At 41.6% G+C, this 18,927-nt stretch overlaps 3 non-coding genes across 3 annotated transcripts; 2 read left to right on the top strand and 1 right to left on the bottom strand.

Moving 5' to 3' along the window:
• Window positions 1-9,133: 9,133 nt before the first annotated feature.
• On the top strand, window positions 9,134-9,247 carry LOC140280606 (U5 spliceosomal RNA). Its single transcript, XR_011909547.1, has one exon. It is a non-coding gene; the product is annotated as a U5 spliceosomal RNA (small nuclear RNA).
• A 308-nt stretch (window positions 9,248-9,555) lies between these two features.
• Window positions 9,556-9,739, top strand: LOC140280503 (U2 spliceosomal RNA). Its single transcript, XR_011909464.1, has one exon. It is a non-coding gene; the product is annotated as a U2 spliceosomal RNA (small nuclear RNA).
• Window positions 9,740-12,982: 3,243 nt separating this feature from the next.
• On the bottom strand, window positions 12,983-13,096 carry LOC140280634 (U5 spliceosomal RNA). The gene has a single exon (XR_011909572.1). It is a non-coding gene; the product is annotated as a U5 spliceosomal RNA (small nuclear RNA).
• Window positions 13,097-18,927: the final 5,831 nt, after the last annotated feature.

Here is an 18,927-nt window from a genome sequence, read left to right as displayed (position 1 = left end):
TGAGAATGCCCGACTATACACTATCAAATGTGGGAGCGGAGGTGTTCGTCTGTGAGTAGGTGTGAATGTCCGACCATAATTGCTGAAAAATGTGTTAGAAAAAGTAAGAATGCCGGACCATATATCATCAAAAGCGGGAGAGGTTGTGTTCGGCTGCAAGTAGGTGTGAATGTCCAGCCATAATTACTCACAAACGGGTAAGAAAAGGTACTATTGCCAGACCATATATGATCAAAACAGGGAGCGGAGGTGGTTCAGCTGCAAGAAGGTTTGAATGTCCGACTAAAGTTTGTAAAAAGCGGGTATGACAAGGTGTGAATACCCGACAATGTATGATCAAAAGAGGAGCGGAGGTTTTTGGCTGCAAGAAGGTCTGAATGTCCACCCATAATTACTGAAAAATGGGTAAGAAAAGGTGCGAAAGCCCAACCGCACATGATCATAAGTGGATGAGAAGGTGCTCGACTGCAAGTAGATGTGAATGTAAGATCATAATTTGTAAAAAGCGGGTAAGAAAAGGTAAGAATGCCCAACCATAAATTATCAAAAGCGGCAGCAGAGTTTCGGCTGGTATTTATCAATGTCTAGATAGATTTCAACAAAAAACAACGTTGTACTTTGCAGTAAAAGAAAGTGCAAATCAAAAGTTTTAGGAATCCGAGAATAAGCTTATTTTCATGAGTTCTGCACGATTTCGGATTTTATGTATAAAATGAATTCCTTCACGCAAACTAAGTTAACACTGCTTTGTCCTTCATATGTACCCATTTCTACATATATTTCAAGCATAAACTTCCTCATACTACCCTGAATGAGAAAGAGCCACACTTGTGATTAAGCCATACGCCCCTTTTGAGGAGTTCTGCATGGTTTGGGATTTTATCTATAAAATTAATTTCTTCACTCAAACTATGTTAAAACGGCTTTTACCTTCATATTTATCAATGTCTCGATAGATTTAAACAAAAAACAACGTTGTACTTTGCAATAAAAGAAAGAGCAAATCAAAAGTTTTAGGAATCCGAGAATAAGCTTATTTTCATGAGTTCTGCACGATTTCGGATTGTATGTATAAAATGAATTCATTCACTCAAACCAAGTTAAAACTGCTTTTTCCTTCATATTTATCAATGTCTAGATCGACTTCAACAAAGAACAACATTGTGTTTTGCAGTAGAAGAAAGAGCAAAACTGAAGGATCAGGAATCCGAGAATAAGCTTCTTTTCATACGTTCTGCACGATTTCGGATTATATGTATAAAATGAATTCCTTCACTCAAACTAAGTTAACACTGCTTTGTCCTTCATATGTACCCATTTCTACATATATTTCAAGCATAAACTTCCTCATACTACCCTGAATGAGAAAGAGCCACACTTGTGATTAAGCCATACGCCCCTTTTGAGGAGTTCTGCATGATTTGGGATTTTATCTATAAAATCAATTCCTTCACTCAAACTATGTTAAACCGGCTTTTACCTTCATATTTATCAATGTCTCGATAGATTTAAACAAAAAAACAACGTTGTACTTTGCAGTAAAAGAAAGAGCCAATCAAAAGTTTTAGGAATCCGAGAATAAGCTTATTTTCATGAGTTCTGCACGATTTCGGATTTTATGTATAAAATGAATTCATTCACTCAAACCAAGTTAAAACTGCTTTTTCATTCATATTTATCAATGTCTAGATCGACTTCAACAAAGAACAACATTGTATTTTGCAGTAGAAGAAAGAGCAAAACTGAAGGATCAGGAATCCGAGAATAAGCTTATTTTCTTATGGGCAAGTGGGAACTGCTTTGTCCTTCATATTTATCAATGTGTAGATGGATTTCAACTTCTTCTACTGCAAAGTCCAATGTTTTTCTTTGTAGAAGTCGATCTAGACATTGATGAATATGGAAGGACAAAGCAGTTTTAACTTGGTTTGAGCAAAGCAATTCATTTTATAGCAAAATCCGAAATCGTGCAGAACTCATGAAAGCAGGCTTATACTCGGATTCCTGAAACTTTAGATTTGCTCTTTCTTTTACTGCAAAGTACAATGTTGTTTTTTTGTTTAAATATTTCTAGACATGGTAAATATGAAGGACAAATCAGTTTTAACATAGTTTGAGTGAAGTAATGCATTTTATAAGCAAAATCCCAAATCATGCAGAACTCACGAAAAGCTTTTTCTCGCTTTTCACTGCTTTTTACAAACTTTGGTCGGACGTTCACACCTTCTTGCATCCGAACACCTCCGCTTCCGCTTTTGATGATGTATATTCGGGCATTCGAACCTTTTTTTACCCGCTTTTTACAAACTATAGTCAGACATTCACACCTTGCAGCTGAACCTCCGCTCCCTGTTTTGATCATGTATGGTCTGGCAATACTACCTTTTCTTCCCCCGTTTGTGAGTAATTATGGCTGGACATTCACACCTACTTGCAGTCGAACAGCTCTGCTCCCGCTTTTGATTATGTTTGGTTGGATATTCGAACCTTTTCTTAACTGCTTTTTACAAACCATGGTCGGACTTTCACACCTTCTTGTAGCCGAACAACTCCGCTCCCGCTATTGATTTTGTACAGTCGGGTATTTTAACCTTTTCTTACCCGCTTTTTGCCAACTATGGTCGGACATTCAAACCGTCTTACAGCGGAACACCTCCGCTCCCGCTTTTTATGGTGTATAGTCGGGCATTCGAACCTTTTCTTACCCGCTATTTACAAACTATGGTAGGACATTCAAACTTTCGTGTATCCGAAAACCTCCGCTCTCTCTTTTGATCATACATTGTCGGACATTCGCACCTTTTCTTACCCGCTTTTTACAAACCATGGTCGGACTGTCACACCTTCTTGTAGCCGAACACATCCGCTCCCGCTATTGATTGTGTACAGTCGGGTATATTAACCTTTTCTTACCCGCTTTTTACCAAGTATGGTTGGACATTCACACCTTCGTACAGCGGAACACCTCCGCTCCCTCTTTTGATGGTGTATGTTCGGGCATTCAAACCTTTTCTTACCCGCTTTTTCCAAACTATGGTCGGCTATTCACAGCTTCCTCTCCACCATACTTGTATGGTGGGATATTCACACCCACTTGCATCTGAAGACCTCCGCCCCAAATTTTGTTGATATTTAGTCGGACATTCGCACCTTACCCGCTTTTGGCAAACTATGGCCTTCTTGCAGCCAAACAACTCTGATCTTGCTTTTGATGATGTAAGGTTGGGCATTCAGACCTTGCTTCACCTGCTTTTCACCAAATATAGTCGGACATTCACACCTTCTTGCAGCCGAACACTTCCGCTCCACCTTTTAGTGTTCTATCACACTTTTTTTTTCACCGCATTTTATACATTATGGTTGGAAATTTTCAACCACTCTCATCCGAAGACCTCTCCTCCCGCTTTTGTTAATATATTTGAAGTTTAGTTTGACATTCAAACCTTCTTGAAGCTGAACCACCTCCGCTCCCTGTTTTGATCATATATGGTCTGGCTACTACCTTTTCTTACCCGTTTGTGAGTAATTATGGCTGGACATTCACACCTACTTGCAGTCGAACACCACCTCTCCCGCTTTTGATGATGTATGGTCCAGCATTCTTACCTTTTCTAACACATTCTTCAGCAATTATGGTCGGACATTCACACCTACTCAGAGCCGAAGACCTCCGCTCCCGCATTTGATGGTGTATAGTCGGGCATTCTCACCCTTTCTCATCAGCTTTTTACAAATTATGATCTGACATTCACACCTGCTTTTGATAATGTATTGTTAGGCATTCGCACCTTTTTTTTTACCCATTTTTCATGAATTATGGGTGGACATTCACACCTTCTTGCAGCCGAACACCTCCTCTCCCGCTTATGATCATGTGCGGTTTGATATTCGAAAATTTACTTTCTTGTTTTAAAGCAATTATTGATGGACATTCAGACCGTCTTGCAGCTGAACACCTCCGCTCCCACTTTTGATGGTGTATACTCGGGCTTTCGAGCCTTTTCTTCCCGGTTTTTACAAACCATGGTCGGACTTTCACACCTTCTTGTAGCCGAACAACTCCGCTCCCGCTATTGATTGTGTACAGTCGGGTATTTTAACTTTTTCTTACCCGCTTTTTACCAACTATGGTCGGACATTCACACCGTCTTACAGCAGAACACCTCTGCTCCCGCTTTTGATGGTGTATAGTCGGGCATTCGAACCTTTTCTTACCCGCTTTTTACAAACTATGGTGGGACATTCAAACATTTTTGTATCCGAAAACCTCCGCTCTCTCTTTTGATCATACATTGTCTGACATTCGCACCTTTTCTTACCCGCTTTTTACAAACCATGGTCGGACTTTCACATCTTCTTGTAGCCGAAAACATCCGCTCCCGCTATTGATTGTGTACAGTCGGGTATTTTAACCTTTTCTTACCCGCTTTTTACCAAGTATGGTCGGACATTCACACCTTCGTACAGCAGAACACCTACGCTCCCTCTTTTGATTGTGTATGTTCGGGCATTCAAACCTTTTCTTACCCGCTTTTTCCAAACTATGGTCGGCTATTCACAGCTTCCTCTCCACCATACTTGTATGGTGGGATATTCACACCCACTTGCATCCGAAGACCTCCGCCCCAAATTTTGTTGATATTTAGTCGGACATTCGCACCTTACCCGCTTTTGGCAAAGTATGGCCTTCTTGCAGCCAAACACCTCTGATCTCGCTTTTGATGATGTAAGGTTGGGCGTTCAGACCTTGCTTCACCTGCTTTTCACCAAATATAGTCGGACATTCACACCTTCTTGCAGCCGAACACTTCCGCTCCACCTTTTAGTGTTCTATCACACCTTTTTTTCACCGCATTTTATACATTATGGTCGGAAATTTTCAACCACTCTCATCCGAAGACCTCTCCTCCCGCTTTTGTTAATATATTTGAACTTTAGTCGGACATTCAAACCTTCTTGCAGCTGAACCACCTCCGCTCCCTGTTTTGATCATATATGGTCTGGCAATACTACCTTTTCTTACCCGTTTGTGAGTAATTATGGCTGGACATTCACACCTACTTGCAGCCGAACACAACCTCTCTTGCTTTTGATGATGTATGGACCGGCATTCTTACCTTTTCTAACACATTTTTCAGCAATTATAGTTGGAGAATCACACCTACTCACAGCAGAACAACTCCGCTACCGCATTTGATGGTGTATAGTCGGGATTTCTCACCCTTTCTCATCAGCTTTTTGCAAATTATTCTCTGACATTCACACCTACTTGCAGTCGAACAGCTCTGCTCCCGCTTTTGATTATGTTTGGTTCGATATTCGAACCTTTTCTTAACTGCTTTTTCAAAAACTTTGGTCGGACGTTCACACCTTCTTGCAGCCGAACACCTACGCTTCCGGTTTTGATAGTGTATATTCGGGCATACGAACCTTTTCTTACCCGCTTTTTACAAACCATGGTCGGACTTTCACAACTTTTCTTAGCTGAACAACTCCGCTCCCGCTATTGATTGTGTACAGTCGGGTATTTTAACCTTTTCTTACTCGCTTTTTACCAACTATGGTCGGACGTTCACACCTTCTTACAGCGGAACATCTCCGCTCCCTCTTTTGATGGTGTATGTTTGGGCATTCAAACCTTTTCTTACCCGCTTTTTACAAACTATGGTCGGACATTCAAACCTTCTTGTAGCCGAACACATCCACTCGTGCATTTGATGATGTATGGTTGGGAATTCGCACCTTTTCTACCCATTTTTCAGTAATTATGGGTGGACATTCACACCTTGCAGCTGAACACCTCCTCTCCCGCTTATTATCATGTGCGGTTTGATATTCGAAAATTCTCTTTCATGTTTTCTAGCAATTATTGATGGACATTCAGACCTTCTTGCAGCTGAACACCTCCGCTCCAGCTTTTGATGGTGTATAGTCGGGCTTTCGAGCCTTTTCTTCCCCGGTTTTTACAAATTATGGTTGGACATTCAGACCTTCTTTCAGCCGAAAACCTCCGCTCCCTCTTTTGATCATACATTGTCGGGCATTCGCACCTTTTCTTACCCGCTTTTTACAAACTTTAGTCGGACATTAACACCTTCTTGCAGCTTAACCACCTCCGCTCCCTGTTTTGATCATGTATGGTCTGGCAATACTACCTTTTCTTACCCATTTGTGAGTAATTATGGCTGGACATTCACACCTACTTGCAGCCGAACACCACCTCTCCCGCTTTTGATGATGTATGGACCGGCATTCTTACCTTTTCTAACACATTTTTCAGCAATTATGGTTGGAGATTCACACCTACTCACAGCCGAACACCTCCGCTCCCGCATTTGATGGTGTATATTCGGGCATACGAACCTGTTCTTACCCGCTTTTTACAAACCATGGTCGGACTTTCACACCTTCTTGTAGCTGAACAACTCCGCTCCCTCTTTTGATTGTGTACAGTCGGGCATACAAACCTGTTCTTACCCGCTTTTTACAAACTATGGTCGGAAATTCAAACCTTCTTGTAGCCGAACACATCCACTCCTGCTTTTGATGATGTATGGTTGGGCATTCGCACCTTTTCTTACCCATTTTTCAGTAATTATGGGTGGATATTCACACCTTCTTGCAGCGGAACACCTCCTCTCCCGCTTATGATTATGTGCGGTTTGATATTCGAAAATTTTCTTTCATGTTTTATAGCAATTATTGATGGACATTCATACCTTCTTGAAGCCGAACACATCCACTCCTGCTTTTGATGATGTATGGTTGGGCATTCGAACCTACTTGTTGCCCGTTTTTAATTAATTATGGGTGGACATTCACACCTTGTCGCAGCCAAACACCTCCGCTCCCTGTTTTGATCATGTATGTTTTGACATTCGCACCTTTTCTCACCTGCTTTTTACTATTGTCGGCCAATCACAGCTTCCTCTCCACCATACTTGTATGGTAGGAAATTCTCACCCACTCTCATCCGAAGACCTCTCCTCCCGCTTTTGTTAATATTTAGTCGGGCATTCGAACCTTTTCTTACCCACTTTTTACAAATTATGGTCGAACATTCACACCTACTTGCAGCTGAATACTTCCGCTCCACCTTTTAGTGATGTATGCATTTGCACCTTTTGTTACCCTCTTTTTATACTGATTGCTGAAGATTAAGTTGTTCTTTCTCAAACTACAATTTTTTTTTAATTGTTGAAACTTGATTTGAAGTGGATAAATAAGGAGGACAAACAGTTTTAAGTCACGCTGATAGAAGAAATTAATTTTATAGCAAAATCTGTATTTCGTCATATGTCGAGAGATGCTTATTGCTGAAGAAGTTCTTTCTCATTCTACAAAGTACAACGTTGTTTATCGTTGAAACTTGATTAGACATGAATAAATATGAAGGACAAAGCAGTCTTAACTTGGTTTGAGTTAATTAATTCGTTTTATAGGAGAATCCGAATTCGTGCTTATTTTCGGATTCCTGAAGAATGAGTCTGGTTCTTTCTCATAATACAAAGTTTGTTGTTTATTGTTGAAACTTCATCAGAAGTGAAGAAATAAATGAATGCCTATCAACAAATGTGGGATCTAAACTCTACTGCTTCCTCTAAAATAATTTCTTTTCTCAATTCAGAAATGTGTGTGTGTAAGTCACAACACCCGTGACACCAAAACGGCTTTCTTTTCTCTCTTTTCTCTACACTCTGCACTATGAGCACACACACCAAATCAGAAAGGCTTTTTTCTCTCTTTTCTACATTATGGACTGTGGGGACACAAAACCGCTCTCTCTTTTTTTTTTTTGATTGTGTGCCAGGGCGTTGTCTCACGTATTAGATTATGCTTAAGATACGAATGGGTTTATCAGTCACATCAGAATCCATACATACTGATCCTCCCGTAATAAAATGGTCGGATCTTATCAAACACACTTTGTTTCTTGTGACAATCAAGTCAGCGAAACAGCGTATACACGTCAAGACACTGAATCAAGTTTGCCACAAGAACTCATAAGTTTGGCAGTATTGCTCTGCCGTCAGCAATCATACACCCATTTTATTTTCGTGAGACGTGCAGGCACCTGTTCATCTACTGTTCTATCACTATGAATTAGTTTATCTATTATCAATAAGGATACTTCTACAACTACTATCAAAGTATGTCCAGACTTCTTATGTTGTCAGTTGCTATATATGAATAAGTGGGTAGCTACTGACAAGCATTAAGCATGTCACACAGCCCAAACATATAACATTTCAGGACACACCACACAGTTAACAACCACAGTGAAGTGTCAAAGCCCAAACATTCAACAGGACACTTACACAACACATTCAAATCAAACAGTCAGACAACATACAAGAACATATACCCCAGCCGGCATTGCTCACTGCCTATTTTCCTACAGCTCACTATGTGTGCGCACACCTTTATTCACAAACTCTTCAACTTATACTCTTTTACCGAAGCTGCTACAGCTCAATTGGCCGAATACCCTTAGATCCTATTTCGGTGAATTTGACATCTGCCTTACATGTAACAGATTAGCGGTTTAGCAGTTTTAATTTAGTTTGAGTGAAGGAATTCATTTTATAGCAAAATCCGAAATCGTGAAGCACTCATGAAAGTAAGCTTATTCTCGGATTCCTGAAACTTTAGATTTGCTCTTTCTTTTACTGCAAAGTACAACGTTGTTTTTTTTGTTTAAATCTTTCTAGACATGGTAAATATGAACGACAAAGCAGTTTTAACATAGTTTGAGTGAAGGAATTCATTTTATAGATAAAATCCCAAGAGTCTGCAGAGAAAAGGGAGTGAATGCGAAGTAGACTTTAACACGGCTATGGGAGCGAGCCGAGTGTCGGCTAACCGGGAGAATTGCTTGAAAGAAACGCGACACCGAATGAGCGATCAGAACAAAGCCTCAATACGGGATTCTCGTGGTGTTTTTGTTGCTGCCTTGTCTTTTGCATAGAGTAAAAGACAAGGCAGCCATCGAATAGGGCCCGATTGTTCCTACTTGGTCAGCCGAGGAGCAAGGGGGGGGGGGGGGCAAACGTCTCAACCAAGCAAAGCTCACCATGGGGAAGGTGGCTATACCCACTAGCCTGATGCCCTGCTCCCGCAGTGACGGATAATCGTACTCTGGTTTCTCTTCATAACATACAAGTCTTTCGCCTTTTACTAAAGACTTCCGTGGAGAGCAGCACTAATGAGTTGTTTCTATTATTGGCAGGCTTTATCTTTGCGGGTGAAGCCCTTTCTGTCTGTGCAAAAGAAATCTTGCTACTTTGCAGAGTGACTTCTCTGAGTAGAGTCGCCTTACTTGTTGCGACTGTGCCGATGTTCGAAGCTGGAGTGCAAAGTTGTTGCTTGAATGGTGCTTGCTGGAGCATGCGGGAGTGCAAAGTTATACCATTTAAAAGGGCTGAAGAGTGCTCAGTGCAGCGGGTGGGCGGAGGTGCAACGTGACACTCTGGCCACCTATGGCCATAAAAAGAACACTGCTACAAGTGCGCATTGTGCCAGCAAGGGCCCTCGGACCTGAAACAGTGGACAGTTATCGCTTCTCGGCCTTTTGGCTAAGATCAAGTGTAGTATCTGTTCTTATCAGTTTAATATGTCCTCTATACGAGGACAACATATTAAATGGATTTTTAAGAATAGGAGTTGAAAAAGAAGCTTGCTCCGTTTACTCCAAGCCTCGACCCGGTACTGCAGTGCCGCTGGGAACGGTGCGCTCTCCTCTGCTCTTGTGAAAAAGCAAACAGCGGTGCAGGATGGAAGTTTCAGGGAGCCCAAGATGAAACTTTCTTTTAATCTGCTGAGAAAAGAGAGTGAATGCGAAGTGGACTTTAACACGGCTCTGGGAGCGAGCCGAGTGCGGGTTAACCGGGAGAATTGCTTGAAAGAAACGCGACACCGAATGAGTGGTCAGAACAAAGCCTCAATACGGTGTTCCCGTGGTGTTTGTGGCTGACTTGTCTTTTGCACAGAGTAAAAGACAAGGCAGCCATCGAATAGATTGTTTCTACTTGGTCAGCCGAGGATCAGGGGGGGGGGGGCAAGCGTCTCAACCAAGCAAAGCTCACCAAGTAGGAACAATCGGGCCCTTTTCGATGGCTGCAACACCTGAAAGAGATATTGATGCGAGACCCGATCAAATGCTTTTTCAAAGTCTAAATTTAAGATGACAAGCCGGGTGTTTCTGTCTCTAGCGTAATCAATGATGTCTCGAATCAGTACGAGGCTGTCGGTGAGTTGTCTCCCTGAGATGGCACAAGCTTGGTCTGGGTGAATTACCTCCTCTAAAACAGAGGACATCCGTGTCGCTAAAACCTTGCTAAAAAGTTTACAGTCAAAGTTTAAAAGTGTGATGGGCCTCCAATTCTTTAGGTCAGTCTTATCATTTTTTTTATAAAGTAGAGTCACTATTCCCACTCTAAAACTGTCAGGCAGTCGGTCGAGTTTTTCAAAATCTTTAAAAACATCTAAAATGTCTGATGATAAAAGGTCCCAATAGGTCAGATAGAATTCTGCAGGAAGCCCGTCTAAACCCGGAGCTCGACTTCTCTTAAAACCTGTTAGGCATTTTTTTAACTCTAAAGCAGTAAAATTCTGTGTCAAGTGTGTATTCTCTTTTACGGTTTTGTCAACGAATTTTAAGATTTCTGCCGATGTTTCCAAGTGCACTGGTTTCTCTTTGTACATGTTACTATAAAAGGTATGTACAGTTTCAATCATCTCTTGTGTGGATTTTGTTAAAAACCCATCTTCTGTTTTTAGATTTTGAATACACTCCTTTTTATTTATAACTTTCTTTCTTTTTCACCTTCCTCAATTTCCTGCTCCCTGCTTCTTACAAAAATTCCTTTACTCTTTATTTCTGCTAAAACTGACATTTCCTTTTTGACATCTTTGATTTCTTCTTTAAAGTCTATGCCACACTGATTTAGTTTAAAGTAGCGCTGTAAGCGTTTATGTAGTCCCATCATACATCTATTCTCTTTCCTTTTTTTACGTTTACCTTGCTGTTTAAAAAAAGTCTGGGTCGTTTCCTTCACCATTTCCCACCATTGTGCATGTGTTTCGTAGAGGTCTTGAAGGGTCTGCCACTCTTTATAACATTCCCTGTACTGACTGACTATGATTTCATCCTCCAACAGGGAACAGTTGAGTTTCCACAGACCACTTCCTACCGTCACACCAGAAGGGGGTGAAAGGGTGCAGGAGAGCATAAGGTGGTCTGAAAAGAAAACAGGGGTTAATCTAACATCAGTGGGTGGGCAATCTCTAGTAAAGAAATAATCAATGCGAGAGGCTCTGGTGCCATCATGACTAAACCAGGTGAAGCCCTCCTCTCTGGGATGCATGGTTTTAAAACAGTCAGTAAGCTTAAAATCCCTGCATATGCCCTGAAGTAAAATCGAAGTCTTATCCACTTTAAAATCTACCCCTGCTCTTTTTCTATCTTTCCTGCTCAAGATACAGTTAAAATCCCCTCCTACAACTAAAGGTACTTGCCCTAGCATGTAAAGCTGTATATCTTCTAAAAGGTCATACCTTTCATTTTTTCCATTGAAACCATAAATATTTAAGAGGTTAAAGTCTTGCCCCATAAAATTCAAGTGTGCTAAAAGTGCCCGTCCGTCTCTCACCACTGTGCTACCTTTCACCAGAACATGCGGATTTTTAATTAGAATGGCCACACCATCATTTTTATTTTGATTTGAGCCACTCCATATCGATAAATGGGGCCACATTTCCTCCCATTGTCTATGGTTTTTTAAAAAAGGTAGTCCACATTCTTGTATTAAAAACACATCTGATTTTATGGAGTCTAAGAAGGATAAAATACTCTGGGCTCTTGTCTTTGATTTCACACTTCTCACATTTAGTGTTGAGAAGGTGAGAACCATTAAAAGCATAAAGGAAAGTAGGTATGTCATTTTCGTTTTTCTAAGTTATCAAAACAAATTACACACAGGTTATTTCTTGGGAAACTAGCTCTTCCTTCATTTCTTTAGGTGAAAAGTGAGTAGGGTGATCTATATTTCCTTTTCGGACTCTCGGTGTTGGCCTCTGACGCAATGTTGCATTTAACTTTGAGTCCCTGAGGGTTGATTGCAGAGCTGAAGTTAAAAAGGAGACCTCATTTGGTGAGTCGGAGGGGAAGACTCTAGGTTCTTCCACTGAAGAACTGTCTGAAAGGGACCTAACCCTTCCCCTCATCTCTGATACCACTGGGGAATCAGAGGCTCAGATGCCGTCCTCCGGCTGTTGACCTTCGGGGAGGTGAGTATCTTCACTAGACTCACCTGTCTGCTCTTCCTCCTCATTTAGCGTAGCTCCACCCTCTGCCTGTGAATTCTCACAGACTTCAACACTGAGTGGTGAGGCCTCTACAGGCCCCTCCCCTTTTTGCTCCTCACTTTCAATCCAAGCTTTTGGCGGGAAGTTTGAATTTATTGGGTCAACCTCTTCACTTTGTTCACCAACTGCCACCTTTGGTCCTTCTCTTTGTTGGCTTGACTGTGGCTTTACCGTCTTTAATTTGTTGGCAAAAGATTTAGGGCAATCTCTGAAGAGGTGATTTAATTCTCCACAGAGATTACATTTCCTGCCATTTGGACACTCTCCAAAAGTTTGCCCAATTTCTCTGCTCTTCCCACATAACACCTTGGTACAAGCCTCAACCAGGTGTCCATGCTCACCACACTTGCAGCAGAACTTGGGCTGCCCCTGGTAGTGGATGTAACCTCGGTTTTCAAGGTGGCCAGAGTGTCGCCCACCCGCTGCACTGAGCACTCTTCAGCCCTTTTAAATGGTATAACTTTGCACTCCCGCACGCTCCAGCAAGCACCATTCAAGCAATAACTTTGCACTCCAGCTTCGAACATCGGCACAGTCGCAACAAGTAAGGCGACTCTACTCAGAGAAGTCACTCTGCACAGTAAGAAGATTTCTTTTGCACAGACAGAAAGGGCTTCACCCGCAAAGGTAAAGCCTGCCAAAAATAGAAACAACTCATTAGTGCTGCTCTCCACAGAAATCTTTAGTAAAAGGCGAAAGACTTGTACGTTATGAAGAGAAACCAGAGTACGATTATCCGTCACTGCGGGAGCAGGGCATCAGGCTAGTTGGCATAGCCACCTTCCCCATGGTGAGCTTTGCTTGGTTGAGACGCTTGCTCCCCCCCCCCCCCCTTGCTCCTCGGCTGACCAACTAGGAACAATCGATGGCTGCCTTGTCTTTTACTCTGTGCAAAAGACAAGGCAGCAACAAAAACACCACGAGAATCCCGTATTGAGGCTTTGTTCTGATCGCTCATTCGGTGTCGCGTTTCTTTCAAGCAATTCTCCCGGTTAGCCCACACTCGGCTCGCTCCCAGAGCCGTGTTAAAGTCTACTTCGCATTCACTCTCTTTTCTCAGCAGACTCTTGGGATTTTATCTATAAAATGAATTCCTTCACTCAAACTATGTGAAAACTGCTTTGTCCTTAATATTTACCATGTCTAGAAAGATTTAAACAAAAAAAAACAACGTTGTACTTTGCAGTAAAAGAAAGAGCAAATCTAAAGTTTCAGGAATCCGAGAATAAGCTTACTTTCATGAGTTCTTCACGATTTCGGATTTTGCTATAAAATGAATTCCTTCACTCAAACTAAATTAAAACTGCTAAACCGCTAATCTGTTATTTGTAAGGCAGATGTCAAATTCACCGAAATAGGATCAAAGGGTATTCGGCCAATCGAGCTGTAGCAGCTTCGGTAAAAGAGTATAAGTTGAAGAGTTTGTGAATAAAGGTGTGCGCACACATAGTGTGCTGTACGAAAATAGGCAGAGAGCAATGCCGGCTGGGGTATATGTTCTTGTATGTTGTCTGACTGTTTGATTTGAATGTGTTGTGTAAGTGTCCTGTTGAATGTTACATGTTTGGGCTTTGACACGCTTCACTGTGGTTGTTAACTGTGTGGTGTGTCCTGAAATGTTATATGTTTGGGCTGTGTGACATGCTTAATGCTTGTCAGTAGCTACCCACTTATTCATATATAGCAACTGACAACATAAGAAGTCCGGACATACTTTGATAGTAGTTGTAGAAGTATCCTTATTGATAATAGATCACTAATTCATAGTGATAGAACAGTAGATGAACAGGTGCTTGCACATGTCTCACGAAAATAAAATGGGTGTATGATTGCTGACGGCAGAGCAATACTGCCAAACTTATGAGTTCTTGTGGCAAACTTGATTCAGTGTCTTGACGTGTATACGCTGTTTCGCTGACTTGATTGTCACAAGAAACAAAGTGTGTTTGATAAGATCCGACCATTTTATTACGGGAGGATCAGTATGTATGGATTCTGATGTGACTGATAAACCCATTCGTATCTTAAGCATAATCTAATACGTGAGACAACGCCCTGGCACACGATAAAAAAAAAAAAAGAGAGAGAGCGGTTTTGTGTCCCCACAGTACATAATGTAGAAAAGAGAGAAAAAAGCCTTTCTGATTTGGTGTGTGTGCTCATAGTGCAGAGTGTAGAGAAAAGAAAGCCGTTTTGGTGTCACGGGTGTTGTGACTTACACACACACATTTCTAAATTGAGAAAGGAAATTATTTTAGAGGAAGCACTAGAGTTTAGATCCCACATTTGTTGATAGGCATTCATTTATTTCTTCACTTCTGATGAAGTTTCAACAATAAACAACAAACTTTGTATTATGAGAAAGAACCAGACTCATTCTTCAGGAATCCGAAAATAAGCTCTATTTTATGAGTTATGCACGAATTCGGATTCTCCTATAAAACGAATTCATTAACTCAAACCAAGTTAAGACTGCTTTGTCCTTCATATTTATTCATGTCTAATCAAGTTTCAACGATAAACAACGTTGTACTTTGTAGAATGAGAAAGAACTTCTTCAGCAATAAGCATCTCTCGACATATGACGAAATACAGATTTTGCTATAAAATTAATTCCTTCGATCAGCCTGACTTAAAACTGTTTGTCCTCCTTATTTATCCACTTCAAATCAAGTTTCAACAATTAAAAAAAAATTGTAGTTTGAGAAAGAACAACTTAATCTTCAGCAATCAGTATAAAAAGAGGTGCAAATGCCAACCATACATACCTAAAAGGTGGAGCGGAAGTATTCAGCTGCAAGTAGGTGTGAATGTTCGACCATAATTTGTAAAAAGCGGGTAAGAAAAGGTTCGAATGCCCGACTATATATTAACAAAAGCGGGAGGAGAGGTCTTCGGATGAGAGTGGGTGAGAATTTCCAACCATAATCTATAAAATATGGTGAAAAAAAATATGTGAATGCCTCATAGAACACTAAAAGCGGAAGTGTTCGGCTGCAAGAAGGTGTGAATGTCCGACTATATTTGGTGAAAAGCAGGTGAAGCAAGGTCTGAATGCCCAACCTTACATCATCAAAAGCGAGATCAGAGGTGTTTGGCTGCAAGAAGGCCATAGTTTGCCAAAAGCGGGTAAGGTGCGAATGACCGACTAAATATCAACAAAAGTGGGGGCGGAGGTCTTCGGATGCAAGTGGGTGTGAATATCCCACCATACAAGTATGGTGGAGAGGAAGCTGTGAATGGCCGACCATAGTAAAAGGCGGGTGAGAGAAGGTGCGAATGTCAAACCATACATAATCAAAACAGGGAGCGGAGGTGTTCTGCTGTAAGAAGGTGTGAATGTCCAACCATAGTTGGTAAAAAGCGGGTAAGAAAAGGTTAAAATACCCGACTGTACACAATCAATAGCGGGAGCGGAGTTGTTCGGCTACTAAAAGGTGTGAAAGTCCGACCATGGTTTGTAAAAAGCGGGTAAGAAAAGGTGCGAATGCCCGACAATGTATGATCAAAAGAGGGAGTGGAGGTTTTCGGCTGCAAGAAGGTCTGAATGTCCAACCATAATTTGTAAAAACCGGGGAAGAAAAGGCTCAAAAGCCCGACTATACACCATCAAAAGTGGGAGCGGAGGTGTTCAGCTGCAAGACGGTCTGAATGTCCATCAATAATTGCTAGAAAACATGAAAGAAAATTTTCGAATATCAAACTGCACATGATCATAAGCGGGAGAGGAGGTGTTCAGCTGCAAGAAGGTGTGAATGTCTACCCATAATTACTGAAAAATGGGTAAGAAAAGGTGCGAATGCCTAACCATACATCATCAAAAGAGGGAGCGGAGGTGTTCCGCTGTAAGACGGTGTGAATGTCCGACCATAGATGGTAAAAAGCGGGTAAGAAAAGGTTAAATTACCCGACTGTACACAATCAAAAGAGGGAGCGGAGTTGTTCAGCTAAGAGAAGGTGTGAAAGTCCGACCTTGGTTTGTAAAAAGCGGGTAAGCAAAGGTTCGTATGCCCGAATATACACCATCGAAAGCGGAAGCGGAGGTGTTCGGCTGCAAGATATTGTGAACGTCCGACCAAAGTTTGTAAAAAGCAGTTAAGAAAAGGTTCGAATATCTAACCAAACATAATCAAAAGCGGGAGCAGAGCTGTTCGACTGGAAGTAGGTGTGAATGTCAGATCATAATTTGCAAAAAGCTGATGAGAAAGGGTGAGAATGCCCGACTATACACCATCAAATGCGGTAGCGGAGTTGTTCGGCTGGGAGTAGGTGTGAATCTCCAACCATAATTGCTGAAAAATGTGTTAGAAAAGGTAAAAATGCCGGTCCATACATCATCAAAATCGGGAGAGGTGGTGTTCAGCTGCAAGAAGGTCTAAATGTCCATCAATAATTGCTAGAAAACATGACAGAAAATTTTCGAAAATCAAACCACACATGATCATAAGTGGGAGAGGAGGTGTTCAGCTTCAAGAAGGTGTGAACGTCCAACCAAAATATGTAAAAAGCAGTTAAGAAAAGGTTCGAATATCCAACCATACATAATAAAAAGCGGGAGCAGAGCTGTTCGACTGCAAGTAGGTGTGAATGTCAGATCATAATTTGCAAAAAGCTGATGAGAAAGGGTGAGAATGCCCGACTATACACCATCAAATGCGGGAGCGGAGTTGTTCGGCTGTGAGTAGGTGTGAATCTCCGACCATAATTGCTGAAAAATGTGTTAGAAAAGGTAAGAATGCCGGTCCATACATCATCAAAAGCGAGAGAGGTTGTGTTCGGCTGCAAGTAGGTGTGAATGTCCAGCCATAATTACTCACAAACGGGTAAGAAAAGGTAGTATTGCCAGACCATATATGATCAAAACAGGGAGCGGAGGTGGTTCAGCTGCAAGAAGGTTTGAATGTCTGACTAAAGTTCAAATATATTAACAAAAGCGGGAGGAGAGGTCTTCGGATGAGAGTGGTTGAAAATTTCCAACCATAATGTATAAAATGCGGTGAAAAAAAGGTGTGATAGAACACTAAAAGGTGGAGCGGAAGTGTTCGGCTGCAAGAAGGTGTGAATGTCCGACTATATTTGGTGAAAAGCAGGTGAAGCAAGGTCTGAATGCCCAACCTTACATCATCAAAAGCGAGATCAGAGGTGTTTGGCTGCAAGAAGGCCATAGTTTGCCAAAAGCGGGTAAGGTGCGAATGACCGACTAAATATCAACAAAAGTGGGGGCGGAGGTCTTCGGATGCAAGTGGGTGTGAATATCCCACCATACAAGTATGGTGGAGAGGAAGCTGTGAATGGCCGACCATAGTAAAAGGCGGGTGAGAGAAGGTGTGAATGTCAAACCATACATAATCAAAACAGGGAGCGGAGGTGTTCTGCTGTAAGAAGGTGTGAATGTCCAACCATAGTTGGTAAAAAGCGGGTAAGAAAAGGTTAAAATACCCGACTGTACACAATCAATAGCGGGAGCGGAGTTGTTCGGCTACTAAAAGGTGTGAAAGTCCGACCATGGTTTGTAAAAAGCGGGTAAGAAAAGGTGCGAATGCCCGACAATGTATGATCAAAAGAGGGAGTGGAGGTTTTCGGCTGCAAGAAGGTCTGAATGTCCAACCATAATTTGTAAAAACCGGGGAAGAAAAGGCTCGAAAGCCCGACTATACACCATCAAAAGTGGGAGCGGAGGTGTTCAGCTGCAAGACGGTCTGAATGTCCATCAATAATTGCTAGAAAACATGAAAGAAAATTTTCGAATATCAAACTGCACATGATCATAAGCAGGAGAGGAGGTGTTCAGCTGCAAGAAGGTGTGAATGTCTACCCATAATTACTGAAAAATGGGTAAGAAAAGGTTCGAATGCCTAACCATACATCATCAAAAGAGGGAGCGGAGGTGTTCCACTGTAAGACGGTGTGAATGTCCGACCATAGATGGTAAAAAGCGGGTAAGAAAAGGTTAAATTACCCGACTGTACACAATCAAAAGAGGGAGCGGAGTTGTTCAGCTAAGAGAAGGTGTGAAAGTCCGACCTTGGTTTGTAAAAAGCGGGTAAGAAAAGGTTCGTATGCCCGAATATACACCATCAAAAGCGGAAGCGAAGGTGTTCGGCTGCAAGATATTGTGAACGTCCGACCAAAGTTTGTAAAAACCAGTTAAGAAAAGGTTCGAATATCTAACCAAACATAATCAAAAGCGGGAGCAGAGCTGTTCGACTGGAACTAGGTGTGAATGTCAGATCATAATTTGCAAAAAGCTGATGAGAAAGGGTGAGAATGCCCGACTATACACCATCAAATGCGGTAGCGGAGTTATTCGGCTGTGAATTTCGGTGTGAATCTCCAACCATAATTGCTGAAAAATGTGTTAGAAAAGGTAAAAATGCCGGTCCATACATAATCAAAATCGGGAGAGGTGTTGTTCAGCTGCAAGAAGGTCTAAATGTCCATCAATAATTGCTAGAAAACATGAAAGAAAATTTTCGAAAATCAAACCACACATGATCATAAGTGGGAGAGGAGGTGTTCAGCTGCAAGAAGGTGTGAATGTCCACCCATAATACCTGAAAA

This window comes from Leuresthes tenuis, unplaced genomic scaffold (genome assembly GCF_036924035.1).
Source record: "Leuresthes tenuis unplaced genomic scaffold, fLeuTen1.0.hap1 SCAF_21, whole genome shotgun sequence".
NCBI classification, from domain to species: domain Eukaryota; kingdom Metazoa; phylum Chordata; class Actinopteri; order Atheriniformes; family Atherinopsidae; genus Leuresthes; species Leuresthes tenuis.
The sequence above is the reverse complement of the archived record's forward strand: the minus strand, read 5'-3'. Positions and strand labels throughout refer to the sequence as shown.